Genomic DNA, 13829 nt, shown 5'->3' on the forward strand with positions numbered 1-13829 from the left:
ACTGTATAAAATTGAAAAAACTTTATTACAGTCTCCATGTAGCCCAGCCCTTTTGCTATATAATTTACTGCTGAAACATCCAACCTCTGTAAACAGTAACCAAAATAGATGGTCATAATTAAACTCAACCTTTTGTTCATCTTATCAACATATCAGGATTGTTGCTGGACAGGAGGTTTGAAATCACATCACACAGTTGTGATGCATTCAACAAAGTGACTATGCAAGAGTGCCTGGCAATAATTTAAATGAGCCTAACTATCATGTGGATCATGAATTATTCATTCATGCAGGGAAAGATAGATTGCTACTTAAAATAATGATGACTTGATAAGTTGAAGACAGCGACAATTAAGAGACTGTTAAGTTTGCCAGTTTGTACTTAGCGAGTCATCTTTAAGGTAAGTAGCAATCTGTCTTTTCCTACTAATGTACCTTCACTCCAAGGTTCCTACATGGAAAGTTGGGGCAATGCTGCTGAACACAGTGAACACTTCCACATGACATCACTGTTGAGAAGCATCAGTAGCACGAGACATATTCACTCATTTGCATGTTGTATTATTCCACTCATACTTACGTTAATTCACTAAAACTGAATGGCAATGTAACCAGTCAGTGGTTCGATAGAAGTTAATCTATACGGGGACTGAATGTTGCTACTTTTTATGGCTATAAAACTCTTATATATCTTCCTAGTAATGACAAAACTGTGGCTCCCTTAACATGTATATTCTATTATTCATTATTTTCTATTGGATAACTCACAACCTGGCATCCTTCCGTTCCTTTTCAAATATTATACAAATTTCAGTCATATGTAAATGCAACACTCACAAGAGCTTTCAGTCTGCTAAATATATTTTTTGCATCACAGTCAAAAATAGTTTATAACACTTTTCTCATGCAGATATTAAACAATAAGAAAACACTATAAGACCAATTATTTGACCCATTACTACATATGATGATACAGAAGCTAGAAAATTAATCATCTCATTTTCATCAATTTGAAGAAGAATTTAAATATCTTAATCTGATCTGAAATGAACTGCCAAAACTCTCCACCTGTGCGCTGTTTTCTGCTGCTGCTGTTTGGCCCTCTGTGTCTCTGTTGATGTGTTGAGGTGTCTTATTCAGATAAAGGTTCTGGTCTTTATCATGCACTGTGATGACCTCTTGAAAATTAGCTGGAAAATTCCCACTTAAAAGTCTCCACAGGTTGCTAACTGTATTGGCATCTTTACACAGACTGCTGCCATGAAAGGAAACTGTCAGATGATGAGCAGTAAGTTTAGGGCACAGTTTTAACTCACCATTATCTTTCTGCAACAGCTGTTGATTACACCTTTTATTATTGTTTTTCCATTTCTTAATGAAAAACCATCATCCAAAAAGTGATTTCTCAAAAGTTTCAACATATGTGGTCCATCAGCAAATACCCAAACATGTGTCATTTCATCGTTAGGTTTGATGAAGCATGTGTTTGTGTAGTCAATGTGGAAGTCCTTCCACACTTCCCAATTTTACCACCCAAATCAGATACAACACCAGCTACAAAAAATCCCACTTTCTGCGTCTCTTTGTTGATACTGATCAGCAACCCTTGATTCATTGTGATATCAAAATTGTAATACACAGGCTGCTTCCAGGTTCCACATAAACCACATGCCGTAACAACCTGCTCCTGGCTATGTGGCCCGTAAATAGTGTCAGTTTCTTGGCTGTAAGCATATGCAACTGTCCACATTCATTTAATCAAAACTCAACACGCACAGCCTTTCTGCTTCATGTAATCTTGTTGCTTGCTTACTCATTAAGTGCAACACATCCATCAAAATGCCAGGAAGACAGCAAAGACCATTAGAAATCCATCTTTTTAACATAGAAAATCCCAGTATTGGTATATCTATTATGTTCCTGTAATAAATGTAATTTTTTCTGAACAGAGAGTGCAGAAGAAAGCCTTTGCTATCTTCCTGACTCCAACATATACTCTTCTTGGTGTTCATGAGACATTTAGTTGTGTGTGTGTGTGTGTGTGTGTGTGTGTGTGTGTGTGTGTAAATGCTTTTTGCAAAATTTGCTGTACCTTACTTATCACTTCAGCACTTTGTCCACACTGAAGGCTTTGTCACTGCTTCCTCTGTCTGCATAATGCATGAGACAGTAATTTTTCCTCGGTAGTGATGATTCTTTTTCAAGTCCCTTCATGTCATCCTCAATATGTCCTTTTTCTGTTCCTGTGCTTAGGTCTACTTTCGTTTTCTTTGGTGACAAAGAAGCTAGCATGTTAAGTGCACATTGACGTGTTTCACGATTTTTTCTAGTGTCACTTCTTTGTCGGACAGAGGATGAAGAAGCAGCAGAACTGGCTTCAGTGAGGTGCAATGTACAAACTGCAGTGAGCTTTAAGGTCTTCTTTGGATGAAGTTTCAATAATTCAGCTTGGAGATCATGTAAATAATCATTTTCTTTAAAATGTATGCTACAGATAGTAGCATTCTTAATGTTAATACTATCACACTTCAGGATTTTTGGAGAACATATGATAGGCAACACTACTGCCTTTAGTCTTCTGATAGCAGTTTTCACACACAGCCACAGTACAGTTCCATAGTCTTAACATAAAACAGCAGAAATAATAAACTCGATGTAACACTAAAATAAATGACGACGACACAAAACTTAGTCGCTTCAACACATAAGAGCACATGTGAACTGGGCAGAGTTTCTTGACGATGATGTATTGTGCAGAACAGTGAAAAATCTCTGTTCTGAACATGCAATATGGCCCCTCATGCCCCTGCCTTCACTCAGGACACACATTATTTCAGAGATCGTGTGTCCACATGCTTTACAGGCCCACTTACACCCGAGTCAGCCACTTACATGCTCTGATGAACTGCCAAAGAAACATTATTACTTAAGCGATCGCAAACAAGTTCTTTGCCAAATCTCTGCTTCATCCACTGCTTGAATATTCTGCAGTCGTATGGGGCAATGCCGCTGACACCCGCATACAACAATTACAGTGGGTGCAAGACCATGCATTGTGAGCTATACTCCATCTCCCCCAAGGGTATCATATGGACCTTCTCCATCAATTAGTGCATGTTCTTCCTCTCTGCAAACACTACTGTGGAACAGCACAGCAGTTCTGCGAATACTGTGCTGATTCTAAAAACACACACATTCATGCCCTTCGTCACAACCTGCACTGGGGGCACAGCATATGATAGCCTGATCTACATTGGCACTGAGTCGACCGTCCCCGCTGCCAGTGGTGTCCTAAGCTAGCCAACTCACAGCAACACTTGCTTTGCGAGGGAGTTCCTGTCTTGCTCACACCCATGGCACCAGCCAAGACACATTGACTGAAACAGCAATCTTGGTTAGTCTGACACACTACCAAATTCCAACCTCAAAGCAACAACAATATCAAGAAATCCACAACAACATCACCACCAAACACAGGCAGGAGAAGCATTTCAGTGCTGGAACTATCCATACCTCAGGGTCATGGCATCCTGTTGACAGACGATAGCAGAGTGCTCAGCCTATTCTGTAATCTGTATTCTGTTGTCCAGTCAATGTGTTCAGTGCTACGTGCAACCTATACTTCATTGTATCTTACATTGACTCTATATAGTTCAATGTTCCCTATCGCATTTTTTATTACTATAACTCCTTCATTGTTGACATTCCTACTGGGATTTTCCATTGTTTGATCAATTATGATTCATTGTCTACATTTCTGCATGCTTATTATGATGTCACAGAAATGAGAAGCGTATCCTGAGAGTGAGAAACTAAAAATTATCGGCCATGTGAAGAACAATGAAACTAAAGCTAGTGTACAAAATTGTTAAGGCTTTCATGGCCACTTGTTGACAAACTGCCTATTGGCTTCTGCCTTGGGTTCTTCGGCCGACGTTCATCTAATGATTTTTCTGACGTTTTGCCAGCACCGAGTGGCTGGCATTGTCAAAGCTTCACCCTCCATTGCCGGTGGTGAACTGGATCCGAGCTCGCGGCCGCAGGCTATATGTACCTGGCGCGCCAACACCTGAGGGCTTCTCCGCGGTCATTTCCGGTGCAGTTCTCCTCTTGCTACCTGTGACGGTTGTTTGCTGCAGTACGGGAAGCCAGGATCCGTTTACCTTAAGGCTTTCCTCTTTCTTGTTGAAACTGTTCGTGTGTTTTTGTATTTCTACAACTTCGCTGAACAAGCACGTGTGATAGTGCTTCTCTACAGCCAGAACTTCTGTGTCGGCGAATTTTATTACGTGGTTGGTCTCATTCAGTGCATGCTCTGCCACGGCAGATTTCTCCACCTGCCCCAACCTGCAATGTCGCTTATGCTCTTTAATCCTGGTGTTAATTGATCATCCAGTCATTCCGACATAAACTTTTCCGCATGTGCATGGTATACGGTATATTCCCGACATTGCAAGTGGGTCTCTTTTCTCCTTCAGTGATCTAAGACACTCTTTGATCTCCCTTGTTGGTTTGAAAATCGTCTTTACGCCATGTTTGCGCAATATACGGCCGATTCTGTCCGTCATTCTGGGAATGTATGGCAGAAAGGCTGTACCCGACATTTCTTTTTCTGGTCCCTTACTTTGCTGAGTGTTTGGCTCTGTTACACTTCTAATATAATTTGTGGAGTATCCAATGCTCCTCAGAACAGTTTCCAGGTGTTGCATTTCTCTTTTGAGGTGTTGCGGCTCACATATTCGTCCTGCTCTCGTTACGAGCGTACTAATCATGCCTCTTTTCTGGCTCGGGTGGTGGTTTGATAGTTTGTGCAGGGATCGGTACATGGGAGTCGGTTTTCGATACACGCTGTGTCCCAGGTTTTTGCCATCCCTTGTGACCAGCACATCAAGAAATGGCAGTTTCTTGTCCTTTTCTACTTCCATGGTAAATGTTATGTTGGCATGGAGGCTGTTCAAGTGTCTTAGGAAGTCACCTAGGTGTTCTTCACCATGGCTCCACGCCACAAAAGTATCATCGACGTACCTGTACCACACCTTAGGTTTGCAAGTCGCCAAGTCCAGTGCCTGTGCTTCGAATTGTTCCATGAAGAAGTTGTCCACCATTAGACTAAGAGGACTACCCATAGCGAATCCTCCCAGCTGTTCATAGAAATCGCCATTCCATGTGAAATAGCTCGTGGTGAGACATGCATGGAAGAGCTTTTTGATGTCTTGCGGGGAAAATGGAACCGATGTGCTCCAGAGCGTCACTGAGTGGCACTTTTGTAAATAACGAAACAACATCAAAGCTGACCAGGATGTCGTTTGGTGCACGTTTCAGTTTCAGCTTCTCAACGAAATGTCCTGAGTCCCTTATGTGTGTGTTGGTCTTCCCCATGTGTGTCTGGAGCCGAGAGGCCAAGTGTTTTGCCAGTTTATACGTTGGTGAGCCAGGAGCACTAACGATCAGTCTCAGTGGAACGTTGTTCTTATGGATCTTGGGTAATCCATACAGCCGAGGTGGTAGGGCTTCTGTATTGCGCAGGTTTCTCTGTATGTCCGCTGGCAGAGAAGACGCCTTGATTAATCGACTCGTATTCCATGTGATACACTGCATCGGATCTGCACTTAGTTTTCGGTACGTCGTCGGATCTAATAGGTCTCGGATCTTTTGCTCATAATCTTTGGTCTTCGTTACGACGGTCACATTCCCCTTATCGGCAGGCAGTACCAATATACTCTTGTTGGCGTTGAGATTCTTAATGGCTTGTACCTCTTCTTTCTTCAGGTTTCAAGCTGGTGGTTTTGCTCGGCGCAGTATCCTGGCTGTTTCAGTGCATATTTCCTCTGCCGTTTCACAAGGAAGGGTCCAAATGGCTGCTTCGGTTTTGGCAATGATGTCCTCCATAGGTATAGTTCTCGGGATGATAGCGTAATTCCCTCCTTTTTGAAGAACAGACACTTCCTCTTCGGTCAATTGTCGTTCAGTGAGGTTGACCACCGTGTGTGACATGTCGGGAATCACCTTGTCGGTCTGCTTCCGGCATCTTTCAGACTTTTTCATCTGTCACTCGGTGCAGCGCTTGAGTTCGCTTTGCATGCTACTGAGAGTGATGCTGTCGATCTTGTCCCAGTCGTCTCGATGCATTCTGCTGCTTAGTTGATAGAAAATGTCCAGAAGTTCCTGATCAGTTCATGCCAAGCCTCTCCGTGTTGTATGAATTCACTCACGAAGAAAATCTCGTTCCATTCTGTCGTAGATACGATGTGCTTGAGCTGTGGTGAGTAGGCGCTCACATCTCAAGAATGTCAGTGTAGCACATTCATCTCGGCACCGTGACAGAAAGGCGAGAGAGGACATCAGTCGCGCTTTCTTCTTGCGTCGTTGGTCAAGGCGTCGGTACAATCTGTAAATCTCCTCCCCGTAGAGGCGTAATTTGACCAACGACGGAAGAAGAAAACGCGACTGATGTCCTCTCTCGCCTTTCTGTCATGGTGCTGAGATGAATTTGCTACACCGAAGTTTTTGAGATGTAAGCACCTATTCACCACCACCCAAGCACATCGTATCTACGACAGAATGGAACGAGCTTTTCTTCGTGAGCGAATTCATACAACACGGAGAGACTTGGCAAGAACGGATCAGGAACTTCTGGACATTTTCTATCAACTAAGTAGCAGAATGCATCGAGACGACTGGGACAAGATCGACAGCATCACTCACAGGAGCATGCAGAATGAACTCGAGTGCTGCACCGAGCGACAGAAGAGAAGTTTGAAAGATGCCAGAAGCAGACCGACATGGCGATTCGTGACATGTCACACATGGTGGTCAACCTCACGGAACGACAATTGACCGAAGAGGAAATGTCTGTTCTTCAAAAAGGAGGGAATTTCGCTATAATCCCGAGAACTGTACCTATGGAGGACGTCATTGCCAACACCGAAGCAGCCATTCGGACCCTTCCTTGTGAAAGGGCAGAGGAAATACGCACTGAAACAGCCAGGATACTGCGCCGAGCAAAACCACCAGCTTGAAACCTGAAGAAAGAAGAGGTACAAGCCATTAAGGATCTCAATGTCGACAAGAGTATATTGGTACTGCCTGCCGATAAGGGGAATGTGACCGTCGTAATGAAGACCAAAGATTATGAGCAAAAGATCCGAGACCTATTAGATCCGACGACGTACCGAAAACTAAGTGCAGATCCGACGCAGCGTATCACACGGAATACGAATCGATTAATCAAGGCGTTTTCTCTGCCGGCGGACATACAGAGAAACTTGCGCAATACAGAAGCCCTACTACCTCGGCTGTATGGATTACCCAAGATCCATAAGAACAACATTCCACTGAGACTGATCGTTAGTGCTCCTGGCTCACCGACGTATAAACTGGCAAAACACTTGGCCTCTCTGCTTCAGCTACATGTGGGGAAGACCAACACACACATAAGAGACTCAGGACATTTCATTGAGAAGCTGAAGAAACTGAAACGTGCACCAAATGACATCCTGGTCAGCTTTGATGTTGTTTCGTTATTTACGAAAGTGCCACTCAGTGACGCTCTGGAGCACATCGGTTCCATTTTCCCCGCAAGACATCAAAAAGCTCTTCCATGCATGTCTCACCACGAGCTACTTCACGTGAAATGGCGATTTCTATGAACAGCTGGAAGGCGTCGCCATGGGTAGTCCTCTTAGTCCAGTGGTGGCCAACTTCTTCATGGAACAATTCGAAGCACAGGCACTGGACTTGGCGACTTGCAAACCTAAGGTGTGGTACAGGTACGTCGATGATACTTTTGTGGTGTGGAGCCATGGTGAAGAACAGCTCGGTGACTTCCTAAGACACTTGAACAGCCTCCATGCCAACATAACATTTACCATGGAAGTAGAAAAGGACAAGAAACTGCCATTTCTAGATGTGCTGGTCACAAGGGATGGCGAAAACCTGGGACACAGCATGTATCGAAAACTGACACACATGGACCGATACCTGCACAAACTCTCAAACCACCACCCGAGCCAGAAAAGAGGCATGATTAGTACGCTCATAACGAGAGCAGGATGAATATGTGAGCCGCAACACCTCAAAAGAGAAATGCAACACCTGGAAACTGTTCTGAGGAGTATTGGATACTCCACAAATTATATTAGAAGTGTAACAGAGCCAAACACTCAGTGAAGTAAGGGACCAGAAAAAGAAATGTTGGGTACAGCCTTTCTGCCATACATTCCCAGAGTGACAGACAGAATCGGCCGTATATTGCGCAAACATGGCGTAAAGACGATTTTCAAACCAACAAGGGAGATCAAAGAGTGTATTAGATCACTGAAGGAGAAAAGAGACCCACTTGCAATGTCGGGAATATACCGTATACCATGCACATGCGGAAAAGTTTATGTCGGAATGACTTGATGATCAATTAACACCAGGATCAAAGAGCATAAGCGACATTGCAGGTTGGGGCAGGTGGAGAAATCTGCTGTGGCAGAACATGCACTGAATGAGACCAGCCACGTAATAAAATTTGCCGACCCGGAAGTTCTGGCTGTAGAGAAGCACTATCACACGTGCTTGTTCAGAGAAGCTGTAGAATAGAAAAACACGCGAACAATTTCAACAAGAAAGAGGAAAGCCTTAAGGTAAACAGATCCTGGCTTCCCGTACTGCAGCAAACAACCGTCACAGGTAGCAAGAGGAGAACTGCACTGGAAATGGCCGCGGAGAAGCCCTCGGGCGTTGGCGCGCCAGGTACATATAGTCTGCAGCCGCGAGCTTGGCTCCAGTTCACCACCGGCAATGGAGGGTGAAGCTTTGACAATGCCAGCCACTCGTGCTGGCGAAACGTCAGAAAAATCATTAGGTGAACGTCGGCTGAAGAACCCAAGACAGAAGCCAATAGGCAGTTTGTAAAGCTAGTGTGGTGTACCTGAAGACACAATCAGGAGATGGGTGAAATAACAGAATAAACTTAGAAGTTTTTAAAACACTGTGAGTGATGTGGGAATGGACAGAACAAGGACTAAACTAGGAAAAGACAGTGAAGTAGACACCTTCATAGGAGGTTTTTAATAAATGGAAGTGAAAGTGTGCCACTTTGTGGGCCAATTATTAAATTCCAAGCTGAAAAATTTCACTATGATTTACATGGTAAAAAAGATTTTATACCTTCTGACAGATGGTTTTCAAGATGGAAATGTTGCCAAGGCATTTGTCAAAGACCATTGAAGGAAGGGCTTACGATAGTGAATCTGCTTCACAATTTCCTGAAATGAATGATTGTCAAGTGTGTAATTATAATAAAATGGTGCTTTATTATCAATCGCATCCAACCAGAACTCTTTATACAAAGTTGAGCAGCCATTAGCTGAAACCTGTTTGTATAAGTAAAAGTAAAAGCCTGAGATGTTTTAGGCATGTGAACATGTCATCACTACAATTCAAAGAATGCCTGGATGACATGTGACATTTTCACCAGTTGGTTCAATAAGAGCCCCTCTTCTAACTATAATGTACCATAGAACTCTTTAACTAAAGGCCATGCACAGTTCTTTGGAAAAAAACGCAGGTCACATCTGTCTACAAAAAGGGTAATAGAAGCAATCAACAAAACCACCGTCCAATGTCCTTCACATCAATTTGTTGTAGAATCTTAGAACATATTCTGAGCTCGAATGTAATGAGATATCTTGAACAGAATGACCTCCTCAAAAACACCAGTCATGTGAAACCCAACTTGCACTTTTCTCACATGACCTACTGAAAGCTTTGGATCAAAGCAATCAGGTAGATGTAACATTTCTTGATTTCTGAAAAGTATTTGACTCAGTACCACATATGTGCTTATTGACAAAAGCTCGATCATATGGAGTATCAAGTAAAATTTGTGATTGGTTTGAGAGGACTTTTTGGTAGAGAAGACACAGCATGTTATCGTGGATGGAGAGTCATCATCAGATGCAGAAATAATTTTTGATGTACTCCAGTGAAGTTTGTTGGGACACTTGCTGTTCATGTTGTATATTAATGACCTTGCAGACAATATTAATAGTAACATCAGGCTTTTTGTGGATGATGCAGTACTACTTGAAAGAAGGGGCATAAATATTCAGTCAGATCTTGATAAGATTACAAAGTGGTATAGGGATGGGCGACTTGCTTTAAATATTCAGAAATGTAAAATTGTGCACTTCACAAAACTAAAAAACAGTGTCCTGTGATTATAATGTTGATGAGTCACTGTGGGAATCGGCCAACTCATACAAATACTTGGGTGTAACACTTTGGAGGGATATAAAATATAATGATTAAACAGGCTCAGTTATGGACAAAGCAGGTGGTAGACTCTGGTTTATTGATAGAATAGTAGGGAAGTGCAGTTGGTCTGCAAAGGATATTGCTTACAAATCACTCGTGCGACTGATTCTGCAATATTGCTCAAGTGTGTGGGACCCATAAAAGATAGCATATCGGGGGGTACTGAACATACGCAGAGAAGGGCAGTGGGGATGGTCACAGGTTTGTTTGATATGTGGGAGAGTGTCACAGAGGTACTGAAGGAAGTGACTTGGAAGACTCTTGAAGATAATCTATGACAAGAAAGTCTGTTAACAAAGTTTCAAGAACCAGCTTGAAATGATTACTGTAGAAACGTACCTCAACCCCCTATGTATTGCTCACATAGAAGTTGTGAGAATAACATGAGAATAATTACTGCACACACAGAGGCATTCAAATAATCATTCTTACCATGCTCCATTCATTAATAGGGCAGGACGAAACCCTAATAACTGGTACAATGGGACATACCCCCTGCCATGCACCTCACAGTGGTTTGCAGAGTACAGATGTAGATATAGAAGGAGAGTAGTGAAGTAGTCAAGGATGAGGACGATGAATTGATGGAATTACAAAGTGAACCAAACCAAACTGAGTTGTTGCACCTGATGAACAAAAAGCAATACACATTAAAGAAACTATGTGGAATGAACTGTCAAAGGAAACTAATTGAATTCTGTAGCTTTTATGGAGTGTTGTAAATTATCATACTGTATTTGATAGTGTCAAACAATGCAAAATCCAGAGTGGAATGTAACAATAAGAGAAGGAAAGTTACTACTCACCATATAGCCGCGATAGGCACCATAAAAAGATTCACACAATCATAGCTTTCGTCCATTAAAGCCTTTGTCAGCAGCAGACGCACATACACACAAGCGCACACACACACACACACACACACTCATGCAAGCGCAACTTGCACACACATCTGCAGTCTCAGAGAGCTGAAACTACACTGCGAACAGCAGCACCAGTGCATGATGGGAGTGGCGACTGGGTGGGGGTAAGGAGCAAGCTGGGACAGGGAGGGGGACGGATAGTATGGTGGGAGTGGCAGACAGTGAAGTGTTGCACTTTAAACAGAGGGTAGAAGAGAAGGTGCAGAGAGGGGAGGGGGTAAGTAGTGGAAAGGAGAAAAATAAAAATAAAAGGAAAGGAATTAAAAGACTGGGTGTGGTGGTGAAATGATGGCTGTGTAGTGCTGGAATGGTAACAGGGAGGGGCCTGGATGGGTGAGAACAGTGACTAACGAAGGTTGAGGCCAGGAGGGTTACAGGAATGTAGGATGTATTGCAGGGAAAGTTCCCACCTGCGTAATTCAGAAAAACTGGTGTTGGTGGGAAGGATCCATATGGCACATGCTGTGAAGCAGTCATTGAGATGAGAGATATCATGTTTGGTAGCGTGTTCAGCTACAGGGTTGTCCACTTGGTATTTAACCACAGTTTGTCGGTTGCCGTTCATGCGGACAGACAGCTTGTTGGTTGTCATGCCTACATAGAATGCTGCACAGCGGTTGCAGCTTAGCTTATAGATCACATGACTGGTTTCACAAGTAGCCCTGCCTTTGATGTGATAGGTAATGTTAGTGACCGGACTGGAGTAGGTGGTGGTAGGAGGATGTATGGGTCAGGTCTTGCATCTAGGTCTATTACAGGGGTATGAGCCATGAAGTAAGAGATTGGGAGCAGGAGTTGTGTAAGGTTGGATGAGTATATTGTGTAGGTTCGGTGGACAGCGGAATACCAAAGTAGGAGGGGTGGGAAGGATTGTGGGTAGGACATTTCTCATTTCAGGGCACAACGAGAGGTAATCGAAACCCTGGCGGAGAATGTAATTGAGTTGCTCCAGTCCCAGATGGCACTGAGTTATGAGGGGAATCCTCCTCTGTGGCCGGGCTGTGGGACTTTGGGAGGTGGTGGGAGACTGGAAAGACAAGGCATGTGAGATTTCTTTTTGTACAAGGATGGGAGGATAATTACAATCAGTGAAGGCTTCAGTGAGACCCTCGGTATATTTAGAGAGGGACTGCTCATCACTGCAGATGCAACGACCACGGGTGGCTAGGCTGTATGGAAGAGACTTCTTGGTATGAAACGGGTGGCAGCTGTCAAAGTGGAGGTATTGCTGGTGGTTAGTAGGTTTGGTATGGACGGACGTACTGATGTAGCCATCTGTGAGGCGGAGATCAACATCTAGGAAGGTGGCTTGTTGGGTTGAGTAGGATCAGATGAAGCAAATGGGAGAGAAGTTGTTGAGGTTCTGGAGGAATGTGAATAAGGTGTCCTCACCTTCAATCCAGATAGCAAAGATGTAATCAATGAATGTGAACCAGGTGAGGAGTTTAGGATTCTGGGTTTTTAGGAAGGATTCCTCTAGATGGTCAATAAATAGGTTAGCATAGGATGGTGCCATGGGGGTGCCGATAGCCGTACCGCTGATTTGTTTGTAGGTAATGCCTTCAAAGGAGAAGTAATTGTGGGTGAGGATATAGTTGGTTATGGAGCATCTCCACTATATGGTGAGTAGCAACTTTCCTTCTGTCATTGTTGTATTTGAGAGTGTACTTTATATACTGTATTGAAACTCGGATTACTGTTTGAGCGATGTTTGAGTGAAGTTTTCCCAATTGCTGTACCCTATTTGGTAAGTTTCTGAAATGTTAACCATCAAATGTTCATTAAATTAAAATAGAATAGAGTACACCGAGGTGACAAAAGTCATAGGATATCAATAAACACATATACATATGGGCGTAATATCATGCACACAAGGTGTAAAAGAGCAATATCTTGGCAGAGCTGTCATTTACACTCAGGTGATTCATGTGAAAAGGTTTCCAGTGCAATTATTGCTGCACAACGGAAATTAACAGATGTTGAATGCAGAATGATAGTTGGAGCTCGATGCATTGAACATTTCATTTCAGAAATCATTAGGAAATTCAGTATTCTGAGAGCCACAGTGTCCAGAGTATGCCAAGAATTCTAAATATCAGGCATTACATTTCACCATGGACAACTCAGTGGCTGACAGCGTTCACTTAACGACCGAGAGCTGCAGGATGTGCATAGAGTTGTCAGTGCCAAAAGATAAACAACACTATGTGAAATAATTGCAGAAATTAATGTGGAACACAAGTCGAACATATCAATTAGGAGTGTGTAGTGAAATCTGTTGTTAATAATTTATGGCTGCAGACGACTGACACGAGTGATTTGCTAGCAGCACAACATCACCTGCAGTACCTCTCCTGGGCTCATGACTGTATCGATTGGGCTAGTCAGATGAGTCCTGATTTCAGTTGGTAAGAGCTGATGGTAGGGTTCGAGTGTGGTGCAGACCCCACAAAGCCATGAACCCAAGCTGTCAGCAAGGCACTATGCAAGCTGGTGGTGGCTCCATAATAGTGTGGGCTGTGTTTACATGGAATGGACTGAGTCCTCTGGCCCAACTGAACCGATCATTGACTGGAGATGGTTATGTTCAGCTACTTGGAG

At 43.2% G+C, this 13829-nt stretch overlaps 1 protein-coding gene across 1 annotated transcript in view; it reads right to left on the reverse strand.

Annotated features, from left to right (window-relative positions):
* LOC126473908 (aspartate aminotransferase, cytoplasmic-like) overlaps positions 1–13829 on the reverse strand; it is a 70020-nt gene that overhangs the window by 14714 nt on the left and 41477 nt on the right. The gene's annotated exons all lie outside the window — the stretch shown is intronic.

Source organism: Schistocerca serialis, chromosome 4 (genome assembly GCF_023864345.2).
Source record: "Schistocerca serialis cubense isolate TAMUIC-IGC-003099 chromosome 4, iqSchSeri2.2, whole genome shotgun sequence".
NCBI classification, from domain to species: Eukaryota; Metazoa; Arthropoda; class Insecta; order Orthoptera; family Acrididae; genus Schistocerca; species Schistocerca serialis.